Below are 16,973 nucleotides of genomic sequence, written 5' to 3' on the forward strand. Positions count from 1 at the left end.
TATTTTTTATTAAAATGATGTATAAGGGTATATATATAAATATATTTTATGCACTGTATATGAGCTGGCGATTTCTAAGTCTGTGGTTCCGAGAGGGGGTAACCAGGCTCACTAATAAAGGTCAAGCCACTTGGCTGCTAGAATGCCCTGCTTCAGCACAGACAAGAAAGGCATTGTGATAAGCGTATCCCCGGTATAGTCAGGGGTTAATGGGAGTCGTCCCCGTCCCCCCAGTATACGCCCAGAACCATGGACCCGGTACTTGTGGTTCGGACAGTCTCCAACCAGCCATAATGTTGTGAGAGTGAAATTATGTCTAAGTCCAGCTTTGGTACATTAGAAGCAACTCTGATACTTAACCTAAGCGTTTTTCGAAGCTACTTTTTGGCTAACTTCTTATAGGAAGGTCTAGGAGCTCTGAAAATGAACGTGCGCGTCTTTCACTCTTCCCGAGGGACTTACAAGAATTTTGTGATATTTTTTATTAAAATGGTGTATAAGGGTATATATATAAATATATTATATAAATATATTTTATGCACTGTATATGAGCTGGCGATTTCTAAGTCTGTGGTTCCGAGAGGGGGTAACCAGGCTCACTAATAAAGGTCAAGCCACTTGGCTGCCAGAATGCCCTGCTTCAGCACAGACCAGAAAGGCATTGTGATAAGCGTATCCCCGGTATAGTCAGGGGTTAATGGGAGTCGTCCCCGTCCCCCCAGTATACGCCCAGAACCATGGACCCGGTACTTGTGGTTCGGACTGTCTCCAACCAGCCATAATGTTGTGAGAGTGAAATTATGTCTAAATCCAGCTTTGGTACATTAGAAGCAACTCTGAAACTTAACCTAAGCGATTTTCGAAGCTACTTTTTGGCTAACTTCTTATAGGATGGTCTAGGAGCTCTGAAAATGAACGTGCGCGTATTTCACTCTTCCCGAGGGACTTAGAAGAATTTTGTGATATTTTTTATTAAAATGGTGTATAAGGGTATATATATAAATATATTTTATGCACTGTATATGAGCTGGCGATTTCTAAAGTCTGTGGTTCCGAGAGGGGGTAACCAGGCTCACTAATAAAGGTCAAGCCACTTGGCTGCCAGAATGCCCTGCTTCAGCACAGACCAGAAAGGCATTGTGATAAGCGTATCCCCGGTATAGTCAGGGGTTAATGGGAGTCGTCCCCGTCCCCCCAGTATACGCCCAGAACCATGGACCCGGTACTTGTGGTTCGGACTGTCTCCAACCAGCCATAATGTTGTGAGAGTGAAATTATGTCTAAGTCCAGCTTTGGTACATTAGAAGCAACTCTGAAACTTAACCTAAGCGTTTATCGAAGCTAATTTTTGGCTAACTTCTAATAGGAAGGTCTAGGAGCTCTGAAAATGAACGTGCGCGTCTTTCACTCTTCCCGAGGGACTTAGAAGAATTTTGTGATATTTTTCATTAAAATGGTGTATAAGGGTATATATATATAAATATATTTTATGCACTGTATATGAGCTGGCGATTTCTAAGTCTGTGGTTCCGAGAGGGGGTAACCAGGCTCACTAATAAAGGTCAAGCCACTTGGCTGCTAGAATGCCCTGCTTCAGCACAGACCAGAAAGGCATTGTGATAAGCGTATCCCCGGTATAGTCAGGGGTTAATGGGAGTCGTCCCCGTCCCCCCAGTATACGCCCAGAACCATGGACCCGGTACTTGTGGTTCGGACTGTCTCCAACCAGCCATAATGTTGTGAGAGTGAAATTATGTCTAAGTCCAGCTTTGGTACATTAGAAGCAACTCTGAAACTTAACCTAAGCGATTTTCGAAGCTACTTTTTGGCTAACTTCTTATAGGAAGGTCTAGGAGCTCTGAAAATGAACGTGCGCGTATTTCACTCTTCCCGAGGGACTTAGAAGAATTTTGTGATATTTTTTATTAAAATGGTGTATAAGGGTATATATATAAATATATTTTATGCACTGTATATGAGCTGGCGATTTCTAAAGTCTGTGGTTCCGAGAGGGGGTAACCAGGCTCACTAATAAAGGTCAAGCCACTTGGCTGCCAGAATGCCCTGCTTCAGCACAGACCAGAAAGGCATTGTGATAAGCGTATCCCCGGTATAGTCAGGGGTTAATGGGAGTCGTCCCCGTCCCCCCAGTATACGCCCAGAACCATGGACCCGGTACTTGTGGTTCGGACTGTCTCCAACCAGCCATAATGTTGTGAGAGTGAAATTATGTCTAAGTCCAGCTTTGGTACATTAGAAGCAACTCTGAAACTTAACCTAAGCGTTTATCGAAGCTACTTTTTGGCTAACTTCTAATAGGAAGGTCTAGGAGCTCTGAAAATGAACGTGCGCGTCTTTCACTCTTCCCGAGGGACTTAGAAGAATTTTGTGATATTTTTCATTAAAATGGTGTATAAGGGTATATATATATAAATATATTTTATGCACTGTATATGAGCTGGCGATTTCTAAGTCTGTGGTTCCGAGAGGGGGTAACCAGGCTCACTAATAAAGGTCAAGCCACTTGGCTGCCAGAATGCCCTGCTTCAGCACAGACCAGAAAGGCATTGTGATAAGCGTATCCCCGGTATAGTCAGGGGTTAATGGGAGTCGTCCCCGTCCCCCCAGTATACGGCCAGAACCATGGACCCGGTACTTGTGGTTCGGACTGTCTCCAACCAGACATAATGTTGTGAGGGTGAAATTATGTCTAAGTCCAGCTTTGGTACATTAGAAGCAACTCTGAAACTTAACCTAAGCGTTTTTCGAAGCACTTTTTGGCTAACTTCTTATAGGAAGGTCTAGGAGCTCTCAAAATGAACGTGCGCGTCTTTTACTCTTCCCGAGGGACTTACAAGAATTTTGTCATATTTTTTATTAAAATGGTGTATAAGGGTATATATATAAATATATTTTATGCACTGTATATGAGCTGGCGATTTCTAAGTCTGTGGTTCCGAGAGGGGGTAACCAGGCTCACTAATAAAGGTCAAGCCACTTGGCTGCCAGAATGCCCTGCTTCAGCACAGACCAGAAAGGCATTGTGATAAGCGAATCCCCGGTATAATCAGGGATTAATGGGAGTCGTCCCCGTCCCCCCAGTATACGCCCAGAACCATGGACCCGGTACTTGTGGTTCGGACTGTCTCCAACCAGCCATAATGTTGTGAGGGTGAAATTATGTCTAAGTCCAGCTTTGGTACATTAGAAGCAACTCTGAAACTTAACCTAAGCGTTTTTCGAAGCACTTTTTGGCTAACTTCTTATAGGAAGGTCTAGGAGCTCTCAAAATGAACGTGCGCGTCTTTCACTCTTCCCGAGGGACTTACAAGAATTTTGTCATATTTTTTATTAAAATGGTGTATAAGGGTATATATATAAATATATTTTATGCACTGTATATGAGCTGGCGATTTCTAAGTCTGTGGTTCCGAGAGGGGGTAACCAGGCTCACTAATAAAGGTCAAGCCACTTGGCTGCCAGAATGCCCTGCTTCAGCACAGACCAGAAAGGCATTGTGATAAGCGAATCCCCGGTATAATCAGGGTTTAATGGGAGTCGTCCCCGTCCCCCCAGTATACGCCCAGAACCATGGACCCGGTACTTGTGGTTCGGACTGTCTCCAACCAGCCATAATGTTGTGAGAGTGAAATTATGTCTAAGTCCAGCTTTGGTACATTAGAAGCAACTCTGAAACTTAACCTAAGCGTTTATCGAAGCTACTTTTTGGCTAACTTCTAATAGGAAGGTCTAGGAGCTCTGAAAATGAACGTGCGCGTCTTTCACTCTTCACGAGGGACTTAGAAGCATTTTGTGATATTTTTTATTAAAATGGTGTATAAGGATATATATATAAATATATTTTATAAATATATTTTATGCACTGTATATGAGCTGGCGATTTCTAAGTCTGTGGTTCCGAGAGGGGGTAACCAGGCTCACCAATAAAGGTCAAGCCACTTGGCTGCCAGAATGCCCTGCTTCAGCACAGACCAGAAAGGCATTGTGATAAGCGTATCCCCGGTATAGTCAGGGGTTAATGGGAGTCGTCCCCGTCCCCCCAGTATACGCCCAGAACCATGGACCCGGTACTTGTGTTTCGGACTGTCTCCAACCAGCCATAATGTTGTGAGAGTGAAATTATGTCTAAGTCCAGCTTTGGTACATTAGAAGCAACTCTGAAACTTAACCTAAGCGTTTATCGAAGCTACTTTTTGGCTAACTTCTAATAGGAAGGTCTAGGAGCTCTGAAAATGAACGTGCGCGTCTTTCACTCTTCCCGAGGGACTTACAAGAGTTTTGTGATATTTTTTATTAAAATGGTGTATAATGGTATATATATAAATATATTTTATGCACTGTATATGAGCTGGCGATTTCTAAGTCTGTGGTTCCGAGAGAGGGTAACCAGGCTCACCAATAAAGGTCAAGCCACTTGGCTGCCAGAATGCCCTGCTTCAGCACAGACCAGAAAGGCATTGTGATAAGCGTATCCCCGGTATAGTCAGGGGTTAATGGGAGTCGTCCCCGTCCCCCCAGTATACGCCCAGAACCATGGACCCGGTACTTGTGTTTCGGACTGTCTCCAACCAGCCATAATGTTGTGAGAGTGAAATTATGTCTAAGTCCAGCTTTGGTACATTAGAAGCAACTCTGAAACTTAACCTAAGCGTTTATCGAAGCTACTTTTTGGCTAACTTCTAATAGGAAGGTCTAGGAGCTCTGAAAATGAACGTGCGCGTCTTTCACTCTTCCCGAGGGACTTACAAGAGTTTTGTGATATTTTTTATTAAAATGGTGTATAATGGTATATATATAAATATATTTTATGCACTGTATATGAGCTGGCGATTTCTAAGTCTGTGGTTCCGAGAGGGGGTAACCAGGCTCACTAATAAAGGTCAAGCCACTTGGTTGCAAGAATGCCCTGCTTCAGCACAGACAAGAAAGGCATTGTGATAAGCGTATCCCCGGTATAGTCAGGGGTTAATGGGAGTCGTCCCCGTCCCCCCAGTATACGCCCAGAACCATGGACCCGGTACTTGTGGTTCGGACTGTCTCCAACCAGCCATAATGTTGTGAGAGTGAAATTATGTCTAAGTCCAGCTTTGGTACATTAGAAGCAACTCTGAAACTTAACCTAAGCGTTTTTCGAAGCTACTTTTTGGCTAACTTCTTATAGGAAGGTCTAGGAGCTCTGAAAATGAACGTAAGCGTCTTTCACTCTTCCCGAGGGACTTAGAAGAATTTTGTGATATTTTTTTATTAAAATGGTGTATAAGGGTATATATATAAATATATTATATAAATATATTTTATGCACTGTACAGCAGCGGCAGCTCTTATTCAAGCAAATGCCGCTGGCTGTATGAGGCTGGGAAGCGGGTAGCCGCGGCGCGTGGCGGCGCACTGTGACGTCACGGTCACAAGCGCGCCCGGCTTCCCCGTCTTCCCCGGCTTCCCCAGGCTTCCCCGACACCCCTGGAGTTCAAATCTAGGTAAGCGGGGGTGCGGGGAAGCAGAGGGGAAGAGTAGAAGCCGGGTTCGGGGTGTCTTTGGGGGGGTAATTGCGCGCGATGTGGAGGGGGGTGCGTGGGGGAAACGCGGCGGCGCGCGTTTCTGACTGGTGGCAGCTGGGGTAGATCCCGGCATGCCGCCGGCATTTACTTTAATAAAGTATGTCGCTACTGTATATGAGCTGGCGATTTCTAAGTCTGTGGTTCCGAGAGGGGGTAACCAGGCTCACTAATAAAGGTCAAGCCACTTGGCTGCCAGAATGCCCTGCTTCAGCACAGACCAGAAATGCATTGTGATAAGCGTATCCCCGGTATAGTCAGGGGTTAATGGGAGTCGTCCCCGTCCCCCCAGTATACGCCCAGAACCATGGACCCGGTACTTGTGGTTCGGACTGTCTCCAACCAGCCATAATGTTGTGAGAGTGAAATTATGTCTAAATCCAGCTTTGGTATGTAACGGGTATTCCACCCCACCCAATCTCATATATAGTGTGGGTGAGTAGAACATGCGGTGTTACCGGTGTGGTGCGTATACCTGCAGGCTCACAGGAGGTCTGAGCCTCCGCTAGTGAGAGCCTGGGGTGAATCCTCTGGAACGAATCTTCTTTCAGCGCCTCCACCTGTGTAGGATTCTATGGAAGTGTAGAATGACCCTACATAGGAACCCAATCAGAAACCACACACACAGTGATTATATAACTAAGGACTTTACTAACGAATAATAATGATAACCTGTGTCTCTCTCACGGTGAGACACTAACAGTGACGTCTCGCAGGACGATTCCCCAACACTAGGTGATCCCACCCAGTGTCCCAAGAACCCCACCCAATGTCCCGTACTCATACAGAGATAGTCAATGGGTGACTGCACAGTCACTAAGAACCTCTAGGCCTGTTGGTGCACATGTGATGGTATAATACCTGCCGAGCACTCCGGTGCTCGGGTCAGCAACAAACTTCTCAAAGGGTCAGACGTGTGATGAGTCCGTCTGATCCTCCAACCGAACTCCTTGCACGTGCGGACCGCTAGGGCGGTCCCACTCTGGAATCGTCTCTGTGGACCCCAACGTGGGTCCAACCGCTTCCACAGGAACAGCAGCAGCCGCTGTGTCCCTATCTATATAAATGGTACTAACGTGACAGGAACCCTAACCTAGGGCCTGTCCCTGTAGTACAGCAACCTGTAGTGGCTTGGGGAACTCCTAGGGCCTGCAGGGGTAATGACCTGTCCCACTCCCCCAACTACCCAAGTCCCTTCGGTAAGTGATCTGGAATGGACTAGAGTACTCTTCCATGCAGTACTTGGGCGTCTACCTACTGTTGGCTAGCCTAGTGCAGATCCTCTCCAGAATTCCTGACCTCGTTAACAGGCTATCCCTTCAGGCATCTTACCCCTAGCGCTACCTCAAGGTGACTAGAACAGCTATAGCCCTTCTCCAGACCCACTACTCTCTGACTAGTCCCAGCGCCTACCGCAGCAAGCTGTAACTCACTGGAGGCTGCAGCCAACGTGCTGCGCAACAAGGTGCCTGCCCATCAGACCTCACAGCACTGCTCGCTGTGACCCTGACAAGGCAGCACTCTAACAACACTAAGGGCAGCGTCCCTATCTTGGGCCTCCCTCAGTACTTAACCCACTACACTTGCGGGGGGGGTTGGGGCCTACCTGGGGTGTGGGTACCTATGGGGTGCAGGAGCTGCTCTCACTCCCCGCACCCTTCTTCCCTCACAGCTCCCTAGCTCCAACTCTCTATCACCTTCTGATTTGTTACCCACCCAACTAGTGGGGAGTTGGGGTCTACCTGGAGTGTAGGTACCTATATGGGGCAGAAGCTGCACTCGCTCCCTACACCCTACTTCCCTAACAGCTCCCTGACTCCAACTCTCTAACTGCAGACTTCCTTCTCTCAGCTCCCACTAATGTAAGAGGCAGGGTCCCTAACCTGAGGGCTGCCCCTGGCAACACTCACCTTACTGGGGAGCTGAGCTATCCTGGACCAAAGGGGGTGCTGGCCTAATACAGAGGAGTCCCTCTCTCCTGTACCCTACCTCCTTCCCTCACAGGGTCCCTCCGCTGACTGACTAGCGTGGTGCAAGCCCGCGAAATGTATCCTTTCCTCCAGGGCAGTCCTGCAGCCCTATTGGCTCCTATGAAGCACCTGATGTGCTTGGCCCTAAGCCTCATGGGAATTGTAGTCCCGTGGAGGCTGTACTTACATTGGGGCCGCGTGCGCGCCTTTCCTGCACCTACACTAACCCCTAATGGCCGCCACAACCTCTCACTATCTATCCCTACTCTCGTGCGACTCTCCTGCGCCTTCCCTGCCCTCACGCAACTGTTCCCTGCCCTCGCGCGATCTTCTGCGCATGCGCGACTATCTCGGCTTACTCCTACACTCGCGCGATCACTGCGCATGCGCGAGTGGTTGCGTAATGGCGGCGCTCTCCTCGCCGGCCGCCGGGACCTTAGAGACGCGACCGCGGCCTTAGCAACGGCCCGATCGCGTCCCCGGCAACCGGCCTGCTCGCGGAGACAGCGCACCGCTCCCTGCAACGGCCCCCACCCTTGGGATGGCCGTTGGGTCTGCCGCTGGCCTCCGGCAGTACCCGGCATCGCTTGTGCCCACGGAGGCTCCCGCGGGGGTCGCAGGGGGCAAAGGGTGACCTGGATACAGGTACATTAGAAGCAACTCTGAAACTTAACCTAAGCGTTTTTCGAAGCTACTTTTTGGCTAACTTCTTATAGGAAGGTCTAGGAGCTCTCAAAATGAACGTGCGCGTCTTTCACTCTTCCCGAGGGACTTACAAGAATTTTGTGATATTTATTATTAAAATGGTGTATAAGGGTATATATATAAATATATTTTATGCACTGTATATGAGCTGGCGATTTCTAAGTCTGTGGTTCCGAGAGGGGGTAACCAGGCTCACTAATAAAGGTCAAGCCACTTGGCTGCCAGAATGCCCTGCTTCAGCACAGACCAGAAAGGCATTGTGATAAGCGTATCCCCGGTATAGTCAGGGGTTAATGGGAGTCGTCCCCGTCCCCCCAGTATACGCCCAGAACCATGGACCCGGTACTTGTGTTTCGGACTGTCTCCAACCAGCCATAATGTTGTGAGAGTGAAATTATGTCTAAGTCCAGCTTTGGTACATTAGAAGCAACTCTGAAACTTAACCTAAGCGTTTATCGAAGCTACTTTTTGGCTAACTTCTAATAGGAAGGTCTAGGAGCTCTGAAAATGAACGTGCGCGTCTTTCACTCTTCCAGAGGGACTTAGAAGCATTTTGTGATATTTTTTATTAAAATGGTGTATAAGGGTATATATAAAAATATATTTTATGCACTGTATATGAGCTGGCGATTTCTAAGTCTGTGGTTCCGAGAGGGGGTAACCAGGCTCACTAATAAAGGTCAAGCCACTTGGCTGCCAAAATGCCCTGCTTCAGCACAGACCAGAAAGGCATTGTGATAAGCGTATCCCCGGTATAGTCAGGGGTTAATGGGAGTCGTCCCCGTCCCCCCAGTATACGCCCAGAACCATGGACCCGGTACTTGTGGTTCGGACTGTCTCCAACCAGCCATAATGTTGTGAGTGAAATTATGTCTAAGTCCAGCTTTGGTACATTAGAAGCAACTCTGAAACTTAACCTAAGCGTTTTTCGAAGCTACTTTTTGGCTAACTTCTTATAGGAAGGTCTAGGAGCTCTGAAAATGAACGTGCGCGTCTTTCACTCTTCCCGAGGGACTTAGAAGAATTTTGTGATATTTTTTATTAAAATGGTGTATAAGTGTATATATATAAATATATTATATAAATATATTTTATGCACTGTATATGAGCTGGCGATTTCTAAGTCTGTGGTTCCGAGAGGGGGTAACCAGGCTCACTAATAAAGGTCAAGCCACTTGGCTGCCAGAATGCCCTGCTTCAGCACAGACCAGAAAGGCATTGTGATAAGCGTATCCCCGGTATAGTCAGGGGTTAATGGGAGTCGTCCCCGTCCCCCCAGTATACGCCCAGAACCATGGACCCGGTACTTGTGGTTCGGACTGTCTCCAACCAGCCATAATATTGTGAGAGTGAAATTATGTCTAAGTCCAGCTTTGGTACATTAGAAGCAACTCTGAAACTTAACCTAAGCGTTTTTCGAAGCTACTTTTTGGCTAACTTCTTATAGGAAGGTCTAGGAGCTCTGAAAATGAACGTGCGCGTCTTTCTCTTTTCCCGAGGGACTTAGAAGAATTTTGTGATATTTTTCATTAAAATGGTGTATAAGGGTATATATATAAATATATTTTATGCACTGTATATGAGCTGGCGATTTCTAAGTCTGTGGTTCCGAGAGGGGGTAACCAGGCTCACTAATAAAGGTCAAGCCACTTGGCTGCTAGAATGCCCAGCTTCAGCACAGACCAGAAAGGCATTGTGATAAGCGTATCCCCGGTATAGTCAGGGGTTAATGGGAGTCGTCCCCGTCCCCCCAGTATACGGCCAGAACCATGGACCCGGTACTTGTGGTTCGGACTGTCTCCAACCAGCCATAATGTTGTGAGGGTGAAATTATGTCTAAGTCCAGCTTTGGTACATTAGAAGCAACTCTGAAACTTAACCTAAGCGTTTTTCGAAGCTACTTTTTGGCTAACTTCTTATAGGAAGGTCTCGGAGCTCTCAAAATGAACGTGCGCGTCTTTCACTCTTCCCGAGGGACTTACAAGAATTTTGTGATATTTTTTATTAAAATGGTGTATAAGGGTATATATATAAATATATTTTATGCACTGTATATGAGCTGGCGATTTCTAAGTCTGTGGTTCCGAGAGGGGGTAACCAGGCTCACTAATAAAGGTCAAGCCACTTGGCTGCCAGAATGCCCTGCTTCAGCACAGACCAGAAAAGCATTGTGATAAGCGTATCCCCGGTATAGTCAGGGGTTAATGGGAGTCGTCCCCGTCCCCCCAGTATACGGCCAGAACCATGGACCCGGTACTTGAGGTTCGGACTGTCTCCAACCAGCCATAATGTTGTGAGGGTGAAATTATGTCTAAGTCCAGCTTTGGTACATTAGAAGCAACTCTGAAACTTAACCTAAGCGTTTTTCGAAGCTACTTTTTGGCTAACTTCTTATAGGAAGGTCTCGGAGCTCTCAAAATGAACGTGCGCGTCTTTCACTCTTCCCGAGGGACTTACAAGAATTTTGTGATATTTTTTATTAAAATGGTGTATAAGGGTATATATATAAATATATTTTATGCACTGTATATGAGCTGGCGATTTCTAAGTCTGTGGTTCCGAGAGGGGGTAACCAGGCTCACTAATAAAGGTCAAGCCACTTGGCTGCCAGAATGCCCTGCTTCAGCACAGACCAGAAAAGCATTGTGATAAGCGTATCCCCGGTATAGTCAGGGGTTAATGGGAGTCGTCCCCGTCCCCCCAGTATACGCCCAGAACCATGGACCCGGTACTTGTGGTTCGGACTGTCTCCAACCAGCCATAATGTTGTGAGAGTGAAATTATGTCTAAGTCCAGCTTTGGTACATTAGAAGCAACTCTGAAACTTAACCTAAGCGTTTATCGAAGCTACTTTTTGGCTAACTTCTAATAGGAAGGTCTAGGAGCTCTGAAAATGAATGTGCGCGTCTTTCACTCTTCCCGAGGGACTTACTGTAGAAGCATTTTGTGATATTTTTTATTAAAATGGTGTATAAGGGTATATATAAAAATATATTTTATGCACTGTATATGAGCTGGCGATTTCTAAGTCTGTGGTTCCGAGAGGGGGTAACCAGGCTCACTAATAAAGGTCAAGCCACTTGGTTGCCAGAATGCCCTGCTTCAGCACAGACCAGAAAGGCATTGTGATAAGCGTATCCCCGGTATAGTCAGGGGTTAATGGGAGTCGTCCCCGTCCCCCCAGTATACGCCCAGAACCATGGACCTGGTACTTGTGGTTCGGACTGTCTCCAACCAGCCATAATGTTGTGAGAGTGAAATTATGTCTACAGTAAGTCCAGCTTTGTTACATTAGAAGCAACTCTGAAACTTAACCTAAGCGTTTTTCGAAGCTACTTTTTGGCTACCTTCTTATAGGAACGTCTAGGAGCTCTGAAAATGAACGTGCGCGTCTTTCACTCTTCCCGAGGGACTTAGAAGAATTTTGTGATATTTTTCATTAAAATGGTGTATAAGGGTATATATATATAAATATATTTTATGCACTGTATATGAGCTGGCGATTTCTAAGTCTGTGGTTCCGAGAGGGGGTAACCAGGCTCACTAATAAAGGTCAAGCCACTTGGCTGCTAGAATGCCCTGCTTCAGCACAGACCAGAAAGGCATTGTGATAAGCGTATCCCTGGTATAGTCAGGGGTTAATGGGAGTCGTCCCCGTCCCCCCAGTATACGGCCAGAACCATGGACCCGGTACTTGTGGTTCGGACTGTCTCCAACCAGCCATAATGTTGTGAGAGTGAAATTATGTCTAAGTCCAGCTTTGGTACATTAGAAGCAACTCTGAAACTTAACCTAAGCGTTTATCGAAGCTACTTTTTGGCTAACTTCTTATAGGAAGGTCTAGGAGCTCTGAAAATGAACGTGCGCGTCTTTCACTCTTCCCGAGTGACTTAGAAGCATTTTGTGATATTTTTTATTAAAATGGTGTATAAGGGTATATATAAAAATATATTTTATGCACTGTATATGAGCTGGCGATTTCTAAGTCTGTGGTTCCGAGAGGGGGTAACCAGGCTCACTAATAAAGGTCAAGCCACTTGGTTGCCAGAATGCCCTGCTTCAGCACAGACCAGAAAGGCATTGTGATAAGCGTATCCCCGGTATAGTCAGGGGTTAATGGGAGTCGTCCCCGTCCCCCCAGTATACGCCCAGAACCATGGACCCGGTACTTGTGGTTCGGACTGTCTCCAACCAGCCATAATGTTGTGAGGGTGAAATTATGTCTAAGTCCAGCTTTGGTACATTAGAAGCAACTCTGAAACTTAACCTAAGCGTTTTTCGAAGCTTTTTGGCTAACTTCTTATAGGAGGGTCTAGGAGCTCTCAAAATGAACGTGCGCGTCTTTCACTCTTCCCGAGGGACTTACAAGAATTTTGTGATATTTTTTATTAAAATGGTGTATAAGGGTATATATATAAATATATTTTATGCACTGTATATGAGCTGGCGATTTCTAAGTCTGTGGTTCCGAGAGGGGGTAACCAGGCTCACTAATAAAGGTCAAGCCACTTTGGCTGCCAGAATGCCCTGCTTCAGCACAGACCAGAAAGGCATTGTGATAAGCGTATCCCCGGTATAGTCAGGGGTTAATGGGAGTCGTCCCCGTCCCCCCAGTATACGCCCAGAACCATGGACCCGGTACTTGTGGTTCGGAATGTCTCCAACCAGCCATAATGTTGTGAGAGTGAAATTATGTCTAAGTCCATCTTTGGTACATTAGAAGCAACTCTGAAACTTAACCTAAGCGTTTTTCGAAGCTACTTTTTGGCTAACTTCTTATAGGAAGGTCTAGGAGCTCTGAAAATGAAAGTGCGCGTCTTTCACTCTTCCCGAGGGACTTACAAGAATATTGTGATATTTTTTATTAAAATGGTGTACTGTATAAGGGTATATATATAAATATATTTTATGCACTGTATATGAGCTGGCGATTTCTAAGTCTGTGGTTCCGAGAGGGGGTAAGCAGGCTCACTAATAAAGGTCAAGCCACTTGGCTGCCAGAATGCCCTGCTTCAGCACAGACCAGAAAGGCATTGTGATAAGCGTATCCCCGGTATAGTCAGGGGTTAATGGGAGTTGTCCCCGTCCCCCCAGTATACGCCCAGAACCATGGACCCTGTACTTGTGGTTCGGACTGTCTCCAACCAGCCATAATGTTGTGAGAGTGAAATTATGTCTAAGTCCAGCTTTGGTACATTAGAAGCAACTCTGAAACTTAACCTAAGCGTTTTTCGAAGCTACTTTTTGGCTAACTTCTTATAGGAAGGTCTAGGAGCTCTGAAAATGAACGTGCGCGTCTTTCACTCTTCCCGAGGGACTTAGAAGAATTTTGTGATATTTTTTATTAAAATGGTGTATAAGTGTATATATATAAATATATTATATAAATATATTTTATGCACTGTATATGAGCTGGCGATTTCTAAGTCTGTGGTTCCGAGAGGGGGTAACCAGGCTCACTAATAAAGGTCAAGCCACTTGGCTGCCAGAATGCCCTGCTTCAGCACAGACCAGAAAGGCATTGTGATAAGCGTATCCCCGGTATAGTCAGGGGTTAATGGGAGTCGTCCCCGTCCCCCCAGTATATGCCCAGAACCATGGACCCGGTACTTGTGGTTCGGACTATCTCCAACCAGCCATAATGTTGTGAGAGTGAAATTATGTCTAAGTCCAGCTTTGGTACATTAGAAGCAACTCTGAAACTTAACCTAAGCGTTTTTCGAAGCTACTTTTTGGCTAACTTCTTATAGGAAGGTCTAGGAGCTCTGAAAATGAACGTGCGCGTCTTTCACTCTTCCCGAGGGACTTAGAAGAATTTTGTGATATTTTTTATTAAAATGGTGTATAAGGGTATATATATAAATATATTATATAAATATATTTTATGCACTGTATATGAGCTGGCGATTTCTAAGTCTGTGGTTCCGAGAGGGGGTAACCAGGCTCACTAATAAAGGTCAAGCCACTTGGCTGCCAGAATGCCCTGCTTCAGCACAGACCAGAAAGGCATTGTGATAAGCGTATCCCCGGTATAGTCAGGGGTTAATGGGAGTCGTCCCCGTCCCCCCAGTATACGCCCAGAACCATGGACCCGGTACTTGTGGTTCGGACTGTCTCCAACCAGCCATAATGTTGTGAGAGTGAAATTATGTCTAAATCCAGCTTTGGTACATTAGAAGCAACTCTGAAACTTAACCTAAGCGTTTTTCGAAGCTACTTTTTGGCTAACTTCTTATAGGAAGGTCTAGGAGCTCTCAAAATGAACGTGCGCGTCTTTCACTCTTCCCGAGGGACTTACAAGAATTTTGTGATATTTCTTATTAACATGGTGTATAAGGGTATATATATAAATATATTTTATGCACTGTATATGAGCTGGCGATTTCTAAGTCTGTGGTTCCGAGAGGGGGTAACCAGGCTCACTAATAAAGGTCAAGCCACTTGGCTGCCAGAATGTCCTGCTTCAGCACAGACCAGAAAGGCATTGTGATAAGCGTATCCCCGGTATAGTCAGGGGTTAATGGGAGTTGTCCCCGTCCCCCCAGTATACGCCCAGAACCATGGACCCTGTACTTGTGGTTCGGACTGTCTCCAACCAGCCATAATGTTGTGAGAGTGAAATTATGTCTAAGTCCATCTTTGGTACATTAGAAGCAACTCTGAAACTTAACCTAAGCGTTTTTCGAAGCTACTTTTTGGCTAACTTCTTATAGGAAGGTCTAAGAGCTCTGAAAATGAACGTGCACGTCTTTCACTCTTCCTGAGGGACTTAGAAGAATTTTGTGATTTTTTTTATTAAAATGGTGTATAAGGGTATATATATATAAATATATTTTATGCACTGTATATGAGCTGGCGATTTCTAAGTCTGTGGTTCCGAGAGGGGGTAACCAGGCTCACTAATAAAGGTCAAGCCACTTGGCTGCCAGAATGCCCTGCTTCAGCACAGACCAGAAAGGCATTGTGATAAGCGTATCCCCGGTATAGTCAGGGGTTAATGGGAGTTGTCCCCGTCCCCCCAGTATACGCCCAGAACCATGGACCCGGTACTTGTGGTTCGGACTGTCTCCAACCAGCCATAATGTTGTGAGAGTGAAATTATGTCTAAGTCCATCTTTGGTACATTAGAAGCAACTCTGAAACTTAACCTAAGCGTTTTTCGAAGCTACTTTTTGGCTAACTTCTTATAGGAAGGTGTAGGAGCTCTGAAAATGAACGTGCGCGTCTTTCACTCTTCCCGAGGGACTTAGAAGAATTTTGTGATTTTTTTTATTAAAATGGTGTATAAGGGTATATATATAAATATATTTTATGCACTGTATATGAGCTGGCGATTTCTAAGTCTGTGGTTCCGAGAGGGGGTAACCAGGCTCACTAATAAAGGTCAAGCCACTTGGCTGCCAGAATGCCCTGCTTCAGCACAGACCAGAAAGGCATTGTGATAAGCATATCCCCGGTATAGTCAGGGGTTAATGGGAGTTGTCCCCATCCCCCCAGTATACGCCCAGAACCATGGACCCGGTACTTGTGGTTCGGACTGTCTCCAACCAGCCATAATGTTGTGAGAGTGAAATTATGTCTAAGTCCATCTTTGGTACATTAGAAGCAACTCTGAAACTTAACCTAAGCGTTTTTCGAAGCTACTTTTTGGCTAACATCTTATAGGAAGGTTTAATAGCTCTGAAAATGAACGTGCGCGTCTTTCACTCTTCCCGAGGGACTTAGAAGAATTATGTGATTTTTTTTATTAAAATGGTGTATAAGGGTATATATATAAATATATTTTATGCACTGTATATGAGCTGGCGATTTCTAAGTCTGTGGTTCCGAGAGGGGGTAACCAGGCTCACTAATAAAGGTCAAGCCACTTGGCTGCCAGAATGCCCTGCTTCAGCACAGACCAGAAAGGCATTGTGATAAGCGTATCCCCGGTATAGTCAGGGGTTAATGGGAGTTGTCCCCGTCCCCCCAGTATACGCCCAGAACCATGGACCCGGTACTTGTGGTTCGGACTGTCTCCAACCAGCCATAATGTTGTGAGAGTGAAATTATGTCTAAGTCCATCTTTGGTACATTAGAAGCAACTCTGAAACTTAACCTAAGCGTTTTTCGAAGCTACTTTTTGGCTAACTTCTTATAGGAAGGTCTAAGAGCTCTGAAAATGAACGTGCACGTCTTTCACTCTTCCCGAGGGACTTAGAAGAATTTTGTGATTTTTTTTATTAAAATGGTGTATAAGGGTATATATATAAATATATTTTATGCACTGTATATGAGCTGGCGATTTCTAAGTCTGTGGTTCCGAGAGGGGGTAACCAGGCTGACTAATATAGGTCAAGCCACTTGGCTGCCAGAATGCCCTGCTTCAGCACAGACCAGAAAGGCATTGTGATAAGCGTATCCCCGGTATAGTCAGGGGTTAATGGGAGTTGTCCCCGTCCCCCCAGTATACGCCCAGAACCATGGACCCGGTACTTGTGGTTCGGACTGTCTCCAACCAGCCATAATGTTTTGAGAGTGAAATTATGTCTAAGTCCAGCTTTGGTACATTAGAAGCAACTCTGAAACTTAACCTAAGCGTTTTTCGAAGCTCCTTTTTGGCTAACTTCTTATAGGAAGGTCTAGAAGCTCTGAAAATGAACGTGCGCCTCTTTCACTCTTCCCGAGGGACTTAGAAGAATTTTGTGATTTTTTTTATTAAAATGGTGTATAAGGGTATATA

Source organism: Ascaphus truei, chromosome 4, assembly GCF_040206685.1.
Source record: "Ascaphus truei isolate aAscTru1 chromosome 4, aAscTru1.hap1, whole genome shotgun sequence".
In the NCBI taxonomy this organism is placed as follows: Eukaryota; Metazoa; Chordata; class Amphibia; order Anura; family Ascaphidae; genus Ascaphus; species Ascaphus truei.